At 41.4% G+C, this 17,660-nt stretch overlaps 1 protein-coding gene across 3 annotated transcripts in view; it reads left to right on the forward strand.

The window, feature by feature from the left end:
- The window catches only part of LOC143658633 (NACHT, LRR and PYD domains-containing protein 7-like), a 62,397-nt gene that overhangs the window by 19,841 nt on the left and 24,896 nt on the right, over positions 1–17,660 (forward strand). For all 3 annotated transcript variants that reach the window (XM_077130771.1, XM_077130772.1, XM_077130773.1), the window contains one exon: positions 1,339–1,504. The gene's annotated coding sequence lies outside the window, so the exon portion shown is untranslated. The remainder of the gene's footprint in view (positions 1–1,338; positions 1,505–17,660) is intronic.

The following is a 17,660-nucleotide window of genomic DNA, read 5'->3' on the forward strand; positions in this document are numbered from 1 at the left end:
AACAATATTATGCTACTACTGCCACCATCTATTACCAGAACTTTATCAGCTCAAATGGAAAATCTGAGTCCATTAAGCAATAACACCCCATTCCACAACCCCAGTAACCATAACCGATTTTCTGCCTCTGAGTTTGCTTATTCTTGGTGTCCTGTAAGTGAGCTCAGATCTTGAGAGTCCTGAACCCTTCTGAGAACAGGCAAGCCCATGAAGCCTGGAGCGCGTTGCCTCTGCTGGATCTCCTAAATCTAGCGGATCTGTTAGGCTTCAGACCTCAGGCACAAGTGAGCTAATGAAACGTACCGACTTCAGTTCAAGACAATAGCGTGTCATTTAGTTATTTTACGAAGTTAAAGAGTTTGATACCAATCAAGCATCTTGAGTTGGAAAATAAAGACACCAACAGTGCAATTAAATAATTTACTGATGCTTAAAAGAGACATTTCCTGATCAAGAAAATAAAGTCTTACTGATAATAGATGTATACTTAAATCTCAATTAATAGCTGAGTGTATGAGACAAATGTCCTTAGTCTGATTTCCCGGTTGTAAGACAAGTATACCACCCAATTGTTAAGGGCTCTGAGTACTCATTTATGAAAATAAAAGGGCCCATCACATGCCAGGAAGAACTTCAGAAATGATGTTATAGTTGCAAAGATGGGTAAGAGCATAACCCCCCAAGAGTTGATGTTCAGTTTAGGCATGCACATGGTGGGGGGTGGGCAGGGAGGAAGAAATAGGCATTTCACAAAAACTTCAGACAGGAAAATAAGAAGACAGAACGATATGCTAGAGGAGAAGGAGGATTGTTCGGATCACAAGATCAGGGCCCTCATCTCAGAGGGGATGCCATTTGATCAGGGACCTTAAGAGTGAGGAGAAATTAGGCCTGGGAACTCATGGGGGATAAGAATTCTAAGCAGAGTAAGCAACCAGTATCGAGGCCCCAAGGCTGAAGACAGTTCCACACATTTGTGGCAAAGAATAAAGTCGGCGTTGGTTGATGCAGATGAACGTAGGATCAGAGATTAGATCATGGAGGCTAGGATTTGATTTTATCCCAAATATATCAAGAAGCTGCTCCAAGGCTTCCAGTGGGGGTACTTCGTGATCTGATTTATATTTAGAAGCATGCATTTTCTTGAGGTTCTGGGAGAGATGAGCACGGGAGAGCCCAGCCAGGGGCCCCGTTGGAAACCTGAATCCATCCGAATGAGAATGACACCAGCCAAACGCTCTTATATAGCCCCTGCTGCGTCCCAGGTACCGCAACGAGCCCCTTTATGCTTCCCCCATTTGATATGATCACATGCCCAAGTGCTTTGTTCTATTTCAGATATTCACACTGAGGCATCACAGAAGTTAAAGAAGCTGTCCAAGGCCACATGGCCCGAGAACATCAGAACCAGGCTTGAGAGCTCCAGAGTTGATGTTTCACTCATTCTGTCAGAGGCCAATTTGAGTGTAGCAGTGGAGAAAGAATTGACTTCAATTCAACAGTGGTGAGAGAAGTCAGTGGTTTTTCTGGTTGACTGAATATGGGGTGGAAGGAAGCAAAGGGAAGGCATGTGAGAACATGCACAGGTGTTGATGACCCAGCACCCATCTGACATTTGATGTGGGTTCTTACCTCTGTTAGTCTCATGGGCTTCTCGTGTGTCCTTCACAGTGAGAAGTGTTGGGTGCAGGATTAAGGCCAAGAACTACCCTCCAGTGTGTTCCTCGGGCACTTTCCCACCCTACTTCTTAATCTTCATCAAACTCCATTCACAAAGCTTTCTCCCTAGCTGTGTTCCAAGGTCGTCACAGGATATTGCTGGCCAATGAAGTGAACCAAAGCCTTCTTGGTGGGGCTTCTGATAATAAAGGGGTGAGACTGCAGAATGCCCTCTGGCCCTTGCCCCCTCACCTTGCCAGGCATGTGGCAGCAATCCTGGAGAGAGTAACCTACTTGGGGCCTGACATGTAAGGTCACCTGCTAAGGGCAACAGGGTAGCAAGACACTGGGTCCTGCAACACCCAAGTATATCTAGACTTTGAGATGACACCTGGGATTTACCTGATGACCCCGGCTGAAGCTACCCCACATCTGGAGTCTCAGTGGTGAGTGTCCTACTCTAAAAACCAACTGTCATCCCAACCCCCACACACACCAAGCCTGCCCTACAACACACCTAAAACTCTACGACTGTGCTTTTTAAATAAGTCCCATTGAGCTCTCAAGAGATATGCAAGCTTTTTATTTATTTTTAAGGTAAAATTCATTACAAAATTAACTGCTAACCATTTTATAGTGCATGATTATGTGGCATTTAATTCATTTCAAGTGTTGTACAACCAATCTAGTTCCAGAGCATTTTCATTACCCCCAAAGCAGACCCCACCTCCGTTAAGTGGTCATTTCACACTCTCATTTCCCCAGCCCCTAGCAACCACCAGTCTGCTTCGTCTCTATGGAATTGCCTCTTCTGGAAGCTTCACATAAATGAACTCACACGATATAGAAAAGTTAATTCAATAAAAAATAACAGGGAAGGATAAGGCATTAAAAAAGTTTGGTGGATTGCAATACTAGTGTCAATGAGAGGGAGGGTTAAGGGACGTATGAGTTTTTCTTTTTATTTCTTTTCCTGGAGTGATACAAATGTTCTAAAAATGATCATGGTGATGAAAATACAACTATATGATTATATTGGGGCCACTGATTGTATGGACTACACCTCGATAAAATATTTTTTAGAAAAGTACATATGGCATAAATAATCTGGTATTCAGAGGTAAGAATGAAAGTGATCAGGTCAGGATTAAGGTAATTCAGAACACAGTGAATAAGCAAGACAGTATCTATAGTTTAGAACCTTACCTACTCAATGAGACCAAAGGAAGAAAGATAATTTTGTCCAAAATCTAAATTTTCTGTAGTACATAATCTAACTCAACCTGTATAGATAGGTCATTTAAACAACCCAAATACAAGTCGCCCATAATAAGAATGAGGGCCTTTAATCCTGTATAGCTTAATGTAATGCCTGGATACATCCCAGAATATATTAAGCAGATAACCAAAAAGTATTGGCAAAGTTCCTTGAGGGAGGGGAGGAAAAAAATAAGAAACTATTAAACTTTACCACCAGGGAAACCCTGATGCTGTGTCAAACATTATGGACACCCAAATCAATAGGCCAAGCCCTTGATCTTGAGGTTTGCTCTTGGGATGCTTACATACATAGCTGAGAAGCTTAGTCTACCTATAGACATGCCTAAGTTACTTCTGGAGGACCTCTGTTGCTCAGATGTGGCCTCACTCTCTCTACACCCAACTCTGCAATGCAATTGTTGCCCTTTTTCCTACTTGGGGCATGAAATCCAGGGGTGAACATCTTCCTGGCAGCGTGGGAGATGACTCCCAGGGATGAATCTGGCCCTGGCACTGTGGGATCAACAATTCCATCCTGACCAAAAGGGGGAAAAGAAGTGTAACCAATAAAGTATCGGTGACAGAGAGAGTTCAAATAGAGTCAAGAGGCTACTCTGGAGGTTGCGTTTACCCAGACTTCAATTAGACATTGCTACCTGTCATAACTTGTCAAACCCCAATCCAAATCATTCCAGCCAATCTTAAAGAATACCTAGGGCAAAATATAAGGGTATACAAAGGTTCCATGCACTAGGATAACTTTCTAGCAACCTAGAACCTCCAGATGGGTCCCTGGACCAGATAAGTCCTGAAACATAGAGGGCTCAGCCTCTCCAGAACATCAGCTAGTTCCATCCCCCTATCCCATACTGTATTAGTGAGGGCTCTGTAGAGAAACAGAATCCACAGGAGATATATGTAAATATAAAATTTATAAAAGTATCTCATGTAACCATGGGAATGCAGAGTCCAAAATCTGCAGGGCAGGCTGTGAAGCTGACGATTCAACAGAGGGTCTGGATGAACTCCACAGGAGAGGTTCTCTGGATAAAGCAGGAAGAGAGCCTGTCTCTTCTGAATCCTCCTTAAAAGGCTTCCAGTGAATAGATTAAGCATCACTCATTGCAGAAGACACTCCCCTTGGCTAATTACAAATGGAATCAGCTGTGGATGCAGCTATCGTGATCATGATCTAATTCTATGAAATGTCCTCATCGCAACAGACAGGCCAGCACTTGCCCAACCAGACAAACAGGCACCACCACTTGGCCAAGTTGGCACATGAACCTGACCATGACACATATTACTGACAGACCCTTCCAACATGAAAAAGTTAGAACGGCCATAGCCCAAATAGTGGGCTATCCCCTAAAGAGTGGGATGGAAATATCAATGGTGATAGAGTTAAACAGAGGAGGTAAAGCTTAACAAATAAGTATGATTGCTGAATCATTATATTGATGTTTCTTTTAGTTTCCAGTGTCTTGGAGCAGCTAGTAGTAAAAACCTAAAATTGTGGAATTGTAACTCATACCAAACTCTGAAACCTGTCCTATAACCAATTGTGGTGCTATGCTTTAAAATTTATTGCTTTTTTGTACATATGTTATTTTTCACAAAAAAGAAAAAGTTGATTGTGATAAAAAAATGTTTATTTCTTCTAGCCTCCTATTTTCTGGAGTGGCTAAAAGGAAGATCTGAGAGCATGATACAGTAACCCATGACAATCTCTGGCATCTGTCCTGTAACTACTTATTGCAAAGTGCTTTGAAACTATTGCTCTTTTCTTTCTTTGTTTTGTATATATGTTATATTATACAGTAAAAAAGTGGAAAAAAGAAAAGAAGGTACTATTAATGAGTAGATTACCACTATATTCAGGGTTAATAGACTCAGGAACCAAAAGTTTTAGCAATGCAATAAATAAGTACATTTCAATTTGCATGCGAGGAAACGATCCACATTTAATTTGGCCATTTGTAATCCATGTTTGCTTGTTTCACATACACACTGGGTGGACTAATTTCCAGTTATATCCAATAGCAGTTTAAGAAATGAAGATGTTCTGGCTATGGATGAGAGTGTTAGAGTACAACTTTGTAAGACTATGCAATGCCAATGAATTATATATTTGAAAGTGGATACAATGGAATTTTTATATTGTATGTAAGTTACCAGAAACAATACAAAACTGTACAACACCAAGAGTGAACTCTAATATAAACTATGGGCTAAAGGTAATAAAATTATTATGATAAAATTTCATCATTGTAACAAAGGTACCATACATGAATAAACTATGTATATGTAGGGAGGGAAAGTACATATGCAAACATGCCAAGAAAAAAAGTAAACTCAAAATGGGTCAGAGACCCCCCATAAAAACTACACACAGGAAAGTATACGGATAAACTGGAATCCTCATACCATCTGACGGGCACATGGAATGGTGCAGCTGGTTCAGAGAATAGTTTTGTAATCCCTCAGTTAAACAAAGAGCCCGATAAAGCTGTTAAAGAAACCACAGCACGATGCCATTTCTCACTTCTATTAGCAGATTCCTAAAAGTGTGACATTGAGTTCTGTTAGCAAGGCGGGAAGGGAACTGGTACTTCTACGTGTTGCTGGGATGAATACGAAATGATACAACCCCTGTGAAAAGGAATGTGGCAGAGTTGACACAATTACAAATAACTTTTGTTTTGGGAATCCCACTTCTGTGAATTAATCCCCAAAACACACACTCAAAAAATACCAAAACTGTGTTCATGGAATACAAGTTTTTACAGTAAAAGATGAAAAAGAACCCAGTTTTCCATCACTGGGTCTCGGTATAGCCGCATCATAGTGTGCCCCGCAGCTTTATAAAATTATGTCTGCACCATTGTGGAGTGCCATTAGATACATTGGTGGACAAAAGTATCACAGTTATGGTCTATTTACGTGAGGAAGGAGAGGAGGTATGTGTAAGTATTTGTTTTCCTTTTTAAGAAGGGGCAAGAAAAAATACCTAGTTACAAGATAGAGAAGGAATAGAAGTCAGATTTCTTTGAATGCAATATATTGCGGTTTTAACTTTGGCATATATATTTTATGTAAATATTGGTTATAAAAATATAAGTGCTTGATTTATAAACAATAAAATTATAAAAAATGCTTAAAAATTGAGAACAAATTTATAGAATACCAAAGCAGCACTTTTCAGTTGGTGAGATAACCATGCAAGGGGACCACGCCAAACAGTCTTCAAACACAGTGATTCAACTATGGGGTAAAGCCTACCAAAAGGCGAACTTGCCAAAAGGTTATTTCAAACTGTTTTAGGTAATAAAATACATGTTGATCTTTTAGAGTGTTGCGTGTATAATGTGTGATAAATAAAATAAATATATAATATACTATGCACAACTCTGATTATAATGAAAGCCACTGATTCTACACTGCGAATGGAATGTATGGTGAGAGTAAAATAAATGTTTTAAAAAAGAAAAAAAAATGGATCAGACACCTAAATATAAGAGCTAAAACCACCTAACATTTTACAGTCCCCATGAGCCTCAAAAAATTTTATGCAGCATAGTAGAAAGGGATACTCATTTTCTCATGAGTGTTTCTCCCTCAGATTAACAGAGATAAACGTGACTCTCTTCCTATTTTTCTCTCTTCTCAGGGGGCAAAGAACCTCCGCTCAGAGGTCCCCAGTAGCCTGGGTTTTGTTCTGGTTTGTAGAATTCTTCTACAATCTCCTTAAAGTTGGGTTTAGATTGCATTTACCAACATCTTTCTGGGCTCCTTATGTTTTTTATTTCTTTGCACGGGCAGGCACTAGGATTCGAACCCAGGTCTCTGGTATGGCAGGCAGGAACTCTGCCACTGAGCCACCATGGCCCACTCATGCTCCTTAAGTTTTTAGCCTAGGTTTCTTAGCAATCTGTCCAGAGTGCCAAGAGGTCCTCAACCAAGGCTGCATGTGAGAATCTGGGGGGAGCCTATGGAAGTGCTGATGCCCAGGTAGGGTGTCCAAGCTCAGGAAGCCGCCCCCCTCCCAGGGAGACGCCATGGTAGTAATCTTATGCCCAGACCAGTTCCATCGAGGTCCCCCAGGGTGGGGAGCAGACACGGGAGTCTAAGCATCCCAGCTGATTCCAATGTGCCATCAAGCTTGAGAATCAACCATAGCTACTTTTAAGATAAGATCTCTGAAAAAAAGGTAAATTACTTGGGTTAATTTGATTTTCAGAACTCAGTTTACCCTTGTGTCCCAAGATGTTACAAAGGGAAAGGCACTTAGAGTCATCATACTAAAAAGAAAAATTCCATTTATATGAAATGTCCAGGATAAGCAAGTCCATAGAGACAGGGATGGAGTCTGACTGTTTAATGTTACAGGGTTTCCTTTTGGGGTGATGAAAATGCGCTGGAACTCGATACAGATGCTGGCTGCACAATGTCGTGACTGTATTAAATGCCACCAAGTGGTACTATTTAAAATAGTTCATGGTTACCTTTATGTTATGTGAGTCTCAGTTCACAAGTGTAAGAAGAGAAGCAGTACCTACAAACAGTGGTGTGTACAGAAAGATGATACAACTGGGAAAGTTTGCGTAAAGATGACTGTTTTTAAAATGCTGTTGGTAACCCTCATTAGTTTTCAGCCTCAAGTACTGAAGGGACATGACTGTTACTCAAACTCCACAAGCTTTATAGACCTCAGCTTGAGCATGGCGCCAGCACATTTCTCCCCCAGGGTTGCGTTTTGATATTTGAATTATAGAACATTTAAGGCACTGAGCACAATGCCTAACCTCCCCCCTCCCAATAATGCCAGCATTAGATCTTCAAAGTAAAACATGTTCATTTTGATCGATTCTAACCCAACTTGCCTTCAGACTGCACTTCTGCAGCTCACTGAGTAACTCTGAGAAAGCTGTTCAGTGTGATACACGACATGGTTGGAGAGAAAGGAGGGGGAAAAGACAAACTAAGGAAAGGATGGTGGCATAACATTGTGATGGTACTTAATACCACTGAATTGTGCACATCAGTGGTCAAAATGGCAAATTTCATGCTATTTATGTTTTACCCACAAAGTTCCAACTGAGAGGACAGAATGCCAATATTTAGATTCATATGAGAAACAAAAACCTGCAAACCAGGACGTGAAGCTACTTTATAAAAGAATCTTCTTCCCAGATTAGCAGCTGGTCCTAATACAGGGGCCGGCAAAACCCTGATGGTTACGATAACTTAGCAAACAACCCTAAGTCTGGGAAATTGGAAACGGTTGGATTAAAAATATGAATGGGAGGCGGTTGACCTATTCCTGGCACAACCAGATGTATAAGAATGCCTTAAGAAATAAAACAGAGAACCCTTCTGTATAAAAATATCGATGGCACAAATCCTGAACAGATTTTGTTTATAGAGCGTACAACATGAGCTCTGATAAAATGTGAATTAGTCCCTCAGTTCTAGACAGTTCACCCAAGACAAGGGAGATATTTAGACGTCAACCTCACAATATAAGCCTGTACATTTCGGATCAACACCAAGTAAGAAAAACATCCATCAGAAGTCATAGCAAAGACTATTTAAAAGTGACAAGTCGAGGCAAAGAGATAAATGAATCAAGTGTGCACATCATGAACTTACAAAAACGGTTTTTCTCCGTAAATAGCTTCCTCCAGATTTCATCTCTTCTCATTTTAAAAGAAATCGTTTAAGATGGCAGCTTTCCCTTGCCCCCCCCAACCTACTGCTTTTATGCGAGTCAGGTTTTCAGCATTTAATTAAGTCCTTGTAAGGGTTAAAATGAGGTACATAATGAACCTTGTTTTATGTGACCAATATGTCCCAAGGCCCTTCAGGAAAACTGAGAAAAAAAAATTAAGACTAGCAAACCCCATTATTTAGTAATTTCTTATATGAATATACCTAAGGCAAACACTCTAGTAACAAAATATAAACAAAAATTAGAAAGTTTAAAAAAATCCTAATTCTTCCTCTTTTGAATGACAAAGGCATATGTCTACATCCATGTGTATCAAGTTTGTGTAAAACAAGGTCCTAACGTTATCACATAAGGATGATTCCTCTTAAAAGATGGAGAAAGGGAGGTTTATTTAACCACCCCTGTCATATAGCTGCCAAGCATTGAAGCCAAGACTTGAATTAACGCAGTATTATTCTAAAACCTGCAATCCTAGGCCCTTTGCTAATTGATTCAAGAGTAATCATGAAAACTTTGGACAATTTTAAGTTGAAAAGCCAACTGGTCAAAGTTTTCTGCCAAACGAGGGGAAAGATTAAAATGTGTCAAGATCTGATGGGTTTTTAAGTCTGGTAATGGTTGCACAAGACCCACTTGTACAAGCAACATGATTACAATTGCAGCAGGGAAAATCTCTTATGTGGAAAGAGTGCAATTCAAACAGACAACAATGAGTCTAGCTCTCCATGTAGTGAGAAATCCATTACTAGTCTTCACCTTTCTGTCTTTAACTAGCATGCATTTTATTTGTATAAGAAAATATTTGAGGGAAGAATGTTTCAATCACATTATGGGGGCCTGTCAGGAGAGGACAAAAAAAGATATCCTTTGTATTTAGTAGACAACATACTAAGAAGAATGATTTTGGGAAAATGGTGGGCCTAAAAACCAGACCACAATGGATTAAAACCCGAGATACACTGACTTCGAGTGAAGAGCACAGCGTGCTATTTCTAGGAACGCAATTGAGAAGAGAAGAAGGATAGATGCCAGTTCAGGTGGCAACACATTATCCCTTCAACTGTGAAGGGTCTCCCCTCCACTAACGCTTCGTGGGTAGTGTGAGATGTCACCACGGAGCGCTGTTCTCAGTAGGTAAAGCTGGTCCAACTCAGGTTCCAGTGATGTAGAAGGTCACTGGGTCTGTTCCAGTGTCCTCCAGTGTGAATTGACGTGGACATCAAATGGCGGTGGGAAGGGGGGACAAGGGAGAGAGAAAGATTAAAGGAGAGTGAGGGGAGTTTGTGGGGGTGGTATGAGGAGAGCGTCCTTAAAAGATCCTGTTGGGAAGCTAAGGGAAACTTACATAGAGGCCTAACAACCTTTTCAAGAGTGAGCAAGCTTGGGGAGAAAGGACAAGCCCAGTGAAACACATGATAATACAGAACAGGAAGCCAATACCTGGTTCTTTACATAGATTTGGTTATAGCTAGAGAACGCGGCTCATGTGACTGCAACATGACCAGCAAGCATTAGGGTTTCCCCAAGGAAGCTCTGCTGAGATTTTAAAGGCCAAGACACTCTCCATGCTATAACAAAGTGGTAAAACAGAAAGAGGAATATGAAAGTGTAGACTGGACATGGAAGCTGACAGCTCTGTGCCCAGGAGATAATGCAATTTATCTTCAAGATGCTCGGTGAGAACCTGGGTGAAATGAATGGAGGCTACGAGGAGAGGAGTTTGCTTCCATGTAGAAAGGAAAATGCAAGCACAGGCCTTTGAAACCTTCCAGTCATGTAACAAGACCTTTGGCTACCCCCCCTCCCCATTGGTCATACTGGCGAAACCCCCACCTCTCACCTGCGTAACGGGGTGAGGTTACCAGATGCATGGGGCTGTGGAAGGGGTGCTGAGGAGGCTCACTGCACCAGCACCCCAAAGACCTGTCCTGGATATGGTGATCTATACCACCACATGCTCAGATTCCTCCCAGGTAGAGTAAGAGGAGAAAGTGAAAATGGAGTCGTGCATTGAGGATGCTTAAAGAGAGCAAATGGCGAGCTTAGAGAGGAGCCTGGTCTCAGAACACAGGTGATGGGCTCTGGACTTAGAGAGTGTAGGACATGTCTCTGTAAGACAGTGTGGATGATGCAGCGATGACAACTGCTGCAGGTAAGTGCACGAGGCTCAAGCCCAGACACGGAACTAGGCGGGTTCCAAGGGTCTCTATACGCCAATGATCAAGGGGAAGAGTCAGAGCAGGTGTGTATTGGAGTCAGAAGTCATAAAGCTGTTCGTAAGTCCACATAGTTTCAGTGTCCTGTCTTTTCGGTTTTCCTTGGGATTCCTTATGTACTCCACGCATGTCTAAATCCCCCAAGGAAAGGGAAATAAAGACCTACGAATGCTAGCCTCATTTTATGAGTCAACATAACTCTCTCTGAGCCTCTAGGTCCAGGAACTTGCAACCTTTCATCGTGGAACCACTGCTGATTAAGAAGGCAATCAGCCCCTCCTTATACACAAAAAGACCGGAGGTTCCACAAGAGAAAAAGAGCTGTTCAAAGTTACCTAAGGAATCGTCATCAGAGGCTCCCCTCCAAGTCTGTGTCAACCTTTGCACAAAGAGTTGAAATCTCAATACTCTCTTAAGGCTTTATATACAAACTTTCAAAGAAAGAAGAGGATTTCTGTTGAAGACACTCAATGAACAGCTGAGCAAAGAGAACAGAGAAATGAAGCAGGAAAGCAGGGCTGCTACTCACCTCCCCAGGCCTGGTCCCACGTCCCAGCTACGAGGGCCACCCGCACAGAAAAGCGCCGATAAGAGGGCTTCTCCTCCTGCCAAGCTCCGTGATTGGCTCTCGGGTCCCAACCCTTTTGCTTAGAACTTTTTCACCCACCAGGTTTACTGACAGGTGGAGATGATTTCCTCAACCTGATTTCCCCGTACTCCCTGACAAGTGAGTGTTGACCTTGCTGCATATTTAACTCACCTGTGACATCATTTACATAACGCTCACCTGTGCCTCCTCCCCAGAGATTCTGGTTTATGGGTCATATCAGGCCTGCCCAGACACCAAGCCTCTTCAAAGCTTCCCAAATGATGGCAATTCCAGCTGAGTTTGAGAACCCTTTATTGGAGGTCTTTATTTCTTTATGGTGTTTTGAACCACTGTCTAGGGTCCTTTCCTTTCAGTCTGAAGAACTCCCTTTAGTATTGCTTACAGGGCAGGTCTGGTGGTGAGACTCCCTCCGCTTTTGTTTATTTGGGAATGTCTTTTTTAAAAGAAGATCTCATCAGATAGAAAATTCTTGACAGCTGTTTTCTTTCAGCACCTCAGGTATTTCAACTCACTGCCTTTTTGTCTCCATGGTTTCTCTCTCCATGTCTTCTGCATTGGATGGTTTGATCAGTATGCAATAGGCACAGATTCCTTCAAGTTCATCTCTTTGGTGTTCTCTGGGCTTCCTGGAAATGTGTATTCATGACTTTTTCTAAGTTTGGGAAGTTTTCTGTAATTATTTCTTTGAATAGCTCACCTGCTTCTTTTTTTCTTCTCCTTATGGAACCCCAAAAGCATATATTGGTACACTGGGTGGTCTCTTTTTTTTCAATTCTTTTTCCTTTCTGCTCCTCAGCCTGACTCATTTCAAGTGTTTTGTCTTTGAGTTCGCTGTTTCTTTCTTCTGCCAGCTCCAATCTGCCGTTGAAAGTACGGTCTTCAACTTCAGTAGTTCCTTTTAAAATTCTTCTTAATTGAGATTCTCACATGGTTCATTCATTGTTTTCCTGATATCCTTTGGCTCTTTCTCTGTATTTTCCTTCATCTCCTTGAGCATATTGGAGATCCTTTTTTTTTAAAAAAAGCATCTTTATCTGTCCACAGTCAGGTTTTCTTCATTGATGTTTTCTGAACTTTTATCCTCTTCCTGTTTATTTATCTTGTATTCTTCTGTCACACAGTACACAAGTTAATATTTTAAAATGTTAACCCTGGGATTTACTCCCCGAGATGTCTGTTTGAGTTTGTAACCTGATGATATGGCAGAGATGTTGAGTGTCAGCCTCCGGTCAGAAAGGTCCACCTAAGGTGAATGAAGAGTTCAGGATTCTCCCTGTTCTTTTCTGGTCTTGTGTCTTGTCTCGGGCTTGGGCTGGCTAGTGGCCAAAGGACTTGCCCTCTTTACAGGAGTTTTTGTTTTAATGCTCTTTTTTTTTTTAATTAGTTAAAAAAAATTTTTTTAAAACAACAAACAAACGCAACATTCCTACCATATGATCATTCCATTCTACATATATAATCAGGAATTCACAATATATAATCAGTAATTCACAACATCATCACATAGTTGTATATTCATCACCATGATCATTTCTTAGAACATTTCTTTACAGGAGTTTTAATGCCCCCTGTACTTCCCAGGAAACAGATCTTTCCTGGGTGTTCCACTGCTGACTTGCAGCTGGGGAGGCTTCCCCCCAGCCCGTGCCCGTCTACTGCTTCTCACATGGCTTTCTGGTTTTGAGCTGCTTTTTTGCCTGGAGGGCAAATTTGGGAGGGGGAGAGTTACTTTCCCAACTCAGTCCTTCCCAGCCGGTGTCCAGCCAGGGGCCCACAACGGAGCAGCTGCCAGACCAGACCGTGCTGGAGAGGGGGTGAGGGAGGGCCGGGAAGGGCGCCTGGGGCTTCTTCTATGCTCCCCGAGCTGTGCTTTCTCCACCTGCCGGACAAATGCAGCCGGTCTGCTGTGCTGGGCAGCTCTGAGGACCCGCACCCTTCGTCCAAGTCTCCTCCACCAGCTTCGTCCAGGGTGGGCTGGAACAGTGGCTGCCCTCCAAGCAGGGCCCCCAGCGGCCTGACCGAGCTGAGCTGGGGTCAGGCCATCCCCCCTCCGAGCCCCGCAGGCCGAGTGTCCGAGTGGCCGCGCGGTGACCGGCACTCCTGCAGCCCCCTCTGCTCTCACTGCGGAAATTCACAGGTAAACGTGAATGCGTTACAGTGGTGGGAACCAGCAGCTTTGCACAGGAAGCTTTGGGAGATGTCACTTACTGTATTCTCCCCGAGGTCTGGATGAAACTGAACAAACAGGAGGCGTTGGGTGATTTGGAAAGTGTGAAGGCTGCGTGTGACCCTCATTCTCCTCTGTCAGGAGGAGTAACAGGAAGCAATGACGCTCTGGCAGAAACCCAGGACTTGTCAAGGAAAGAAATCTCGTTATGAAGACGGTTGGCTGATCAAGTTGGTACTGATAACCCTTCAGAACTTGATGAGTTAAGTGAAGGAGCACATGAGAAATACACAAAATCTACTGAAGAACGAAAATGGAACCCCTGAATAAATTAGTCTCAAACAAATTATCCAGCAATATTCATATTACTGCTGGATGGAAATTTATAATAGCAACTTTTAGCGGTACCCATAGGAAAGCAGAAACTACCCGTTCCAGCTGTGCTATTGAAAGAAAATAGTCTTTAACTTTCTAATGATTTCTAATGCACAATTTGCATCTTTTCTCACACACCCCATGATTTAGACGAGGATTTAGATGTTATATGCAGAATTCATGAATTTATCCGAGGTAAAAACTACTTGTAAAAATTATGTAATTCCCAGATAACATTGAGATCTGAACCCTTGCATGCTATTGTAACTTGCTTACATCAATCTCCAGATTTGGGACAAAATGCTTTTGTATGTTCATTGGATATAACCGGGAGTGGAGATTAGTTTTTGTTAGTTGTGCGTTATCATGTGAGGAACAGTCCTATACCACATTTGCTGGGGCTATTTTCATCCAGTGAAGCAACAGCCTTGCAGCAAAAGAAGATGCCCTTTCATAACATTCAACTTGTCCATTGAAAAAAAAAGAGCTGGGGGTCAGCGATGGGCTGTGCCTACCCCTCTCCTTGGGGGAGTGGATTTTATGTCCTTTGCGGCACCAGCAAGCTCAGACCCCACTGCTGCCTGCTGCCGGAGTCGAGGCTGGGCGATATTGTGCAATTCTCTGCAATTTACCAGCTTCTCCCTCCAGCTCTTCCCCGGATACTGTACAGTGTACTCCCGGGCTCTGAAATAATTGATTCAGAGAGTTCCTGCTTGCTTAATCGTCACTCTGGTGGAGGGACTGATTCCTGGAGCTTCCTGCTCCTTTATCTTCCCACCATCCTCTTAAAAGAGGTTGTAACATCTGAGTTTTTTCTGGGTTCTGCTGGCCGTGACAGTTCTGGAACTTTTGTCCAGTTCTGCAATCTCTTTGAACTTCAGTTACTCAACCATACGTTGGAAATATTGTCCTCACACATGTTGTGGAGATTTCAGTTTGTTTATTAAAAAATAAAGTCCACTGGAATATGTTCCAGCTATGCTATTGAAAGAAAATACTCTTTAACTTTCACTCTTTAACTGAGCAGAAAATGCTCTTGAAATATTTAAATTCTCATTCTCTCTCTATTTCCCCAATTTATAATAGAAAATATGGAATAACAGTTGAGAGCAGGGGTCAGCAAACAATGACCAGTGGTCAAATCCTGCCCACCACTTGTTTTTATAAATAAAGCTTTACCGGAAATGTAGATGATTCAGTTGTTATGTATGGTCTGGGACTGCTTTCCTGCTACAATGGCAGAATTGAGGAGTTGTGACAGAGACTTGGATGGCTCGCAAAACAGAAAATATTGATTTTCTGGCCCTTTAGAGAAAAAGTTTACCAGCCCCTGGATAAGAATAGGACATCTAAAACCTGGCTGCCTTTCACACTCGACATATTTCAGACTTACCATGTGCAAAATATTTACATCAGTTATATGGTATATATAATAGTATATATATAATTCAGTAGTAATGCTTGGCTCGTATTATTGTTCTGAGGGTTGAATGAGTTAATATAGGCAATGGGCTTACAAAGTACATGAGACATAATCATCACTAATTTCTTTCTTAACAATTATAGCTTTTATTATTATAATTGACAAACTCATCCTAACCTCAGTGCTTTAGCTCCTTACCCCTTCACTTTTCTTTTTTCTCCCAAGTGTCTGAGTTAAATACATTTAAAATTATGTTTCCTTCTCTCTCTCTCTTATCTGGGACCCATAATACTGGAGATAAGTGACAAAATTCCAAGTTCCAAACAAAAACAAAACAAAACCCCAAAGCCCTAATTTGTTGAATTCTTTCATCCCACTGCAGTAGCCGCTGGTTATTTTCAAGTCCTGAGCCTAGAAAGGCTTCAGGTGTGGTTCCTGGGTTAAAAGTGGCTCCTAAGAAGGCACAATCAGATAAATCCCCTTATTTGAGTGTCAACTGTAAAACAAATGACTGACCTTCAGGATATGTACATTTTATTTAATGTGGAGTATGGATGCCCTTCAGTAGACTTAATATGATGGAAGGGGTAACATCTGTCCTGTAGCTACTTGTGGAAGAGTGTTTTGAAAACTACTGCTTTTTTAATTGCACCCTAGATCCGTGGTTCTCAATCCAGTTAATTTTTGGTCCCCTTGAGGGACATTTGGCCATATTTAGAGACATTAAAAATTTTTTTTTATTGTAGTAGTGTTTATGCAAAACTTCCCGTCTTAACCATTTTCCAGGGAGTAATTCAGGAGTATTAACAACGTTTTTGGTTGCCATGGCAGGGGTGGGTTGTACTGGTCCCTCGAGGTAGAGGCCAGGGATGCTGCAAAACACCTCACACTGCACAGGATGGCCCCAGACAAAGCATCATCCTCCCCAAGACGTCAATGGTGCCAAGGCCAGGAACTCATCTACTTGGTCTAGGAAAGGCATTCTCAACCAGAATTGCACATTTGAATCACCTGGGGGAGCTTTTCATTATATTGAGGCAATTATATATATATATTTATACATACATATATTAAAATTTTCCATTTTAATATGCACAGGTCAGTGGCATTAATTACTTTTACAATTGTGCTACTATCACTACTTTGCATTATAAAAATGTTTTCATTATCCCAAACAGAAACCCTTTACCCTTTAAGTTATAACTCCCCATGCTCCTTCCCCCAGCTCCTGGTAACTCAAATCAACTTTCTGACTTTGTGAATTTGCTTATTCCAGATATTTCATGTCAGTGGGAGCATATGGTAGTTGTCCTTTGGTGTCTGGGTTATTTTATGTTGCATAATGTTTTCAAGGATCATTCATTTTATTTTGTGATTCAGAATTTCATTTCTCTTTGGAGCTAAATAGCGTTCCTTTGTACGGCTATAACACATTTTGTTTATCCACTCATCTGCCAATGGACAGTTGGTTGTTTCCACCTTTTGGCTATTGTGAATAATGCTGCTCTGAGCATTGATGTATGGGAATCTAGTTGAGTTCCTGCTTTCAATTCTTTTGGGTGTATACATAGAAGTGGAATTGCTGGGTCATACAATTCAATACCAAGAAGACAAACAACCTGATTGAAAAAGGGTGAAGGAATTAAATAGACATTTATCCAAAGAAGATAAACAAATAGCCAATAAGCACATGAAAGATGTTCAACATCATTAGATGTTAGGGAAATAAAGTAAGATACCACTTCACACTCACTAGGGGGTCTATTATTTGAAAAAAAAAAGGAAAATAATCAGAAGGAAAGATAGACAATAAAGACTGAGATGGTATAATCTAGGAATGCCTAGAGTATATAATGATAGTGACTAAATGTACAAATTTAATAATGTTTTTGCATGAGGAAGAACAAAGGAATGTCATTATTGCAGGGTGTGGAGAATAGATGGTAAATTGTATTTTAAAACTTTAACTTATGTGTGAGACTAAAGCAAAAAATGTTTATTTGGTGCAAAATTTATATTTTGACTAGTGCATTTCCTAATATAACTTATGTGAACAGTTTAACTGAACACCATAAGTACACGGAACTTTGAGTAGGGCATGAGATTTTTTAGGTCTGTCCAGAGTGATGCCCCGATAAATCCCAGAGTGATTGGAACAATAAATAAAAAAGTATTTGCAATGTCCCCTTGGGGGAATGGTAAGAGAGGGGAAAAATTCA

The sequence above is a fragment of the Tamandua tetradactyla genome, chromosome 16 (genome assembly GCF_023851605.1).
Source record: "Tamandua tetradactyla isolate mTamTet1 chromosome 16, mTamTet1.pri, whole genome shotgun sequence".
Taxonomy (NCBI): Eukaryota; Metazoa; Chordata; class Mammalia; order Pilosa; family Myrmecophagidae; genus Tamandua; species Tamandua tetradactyla.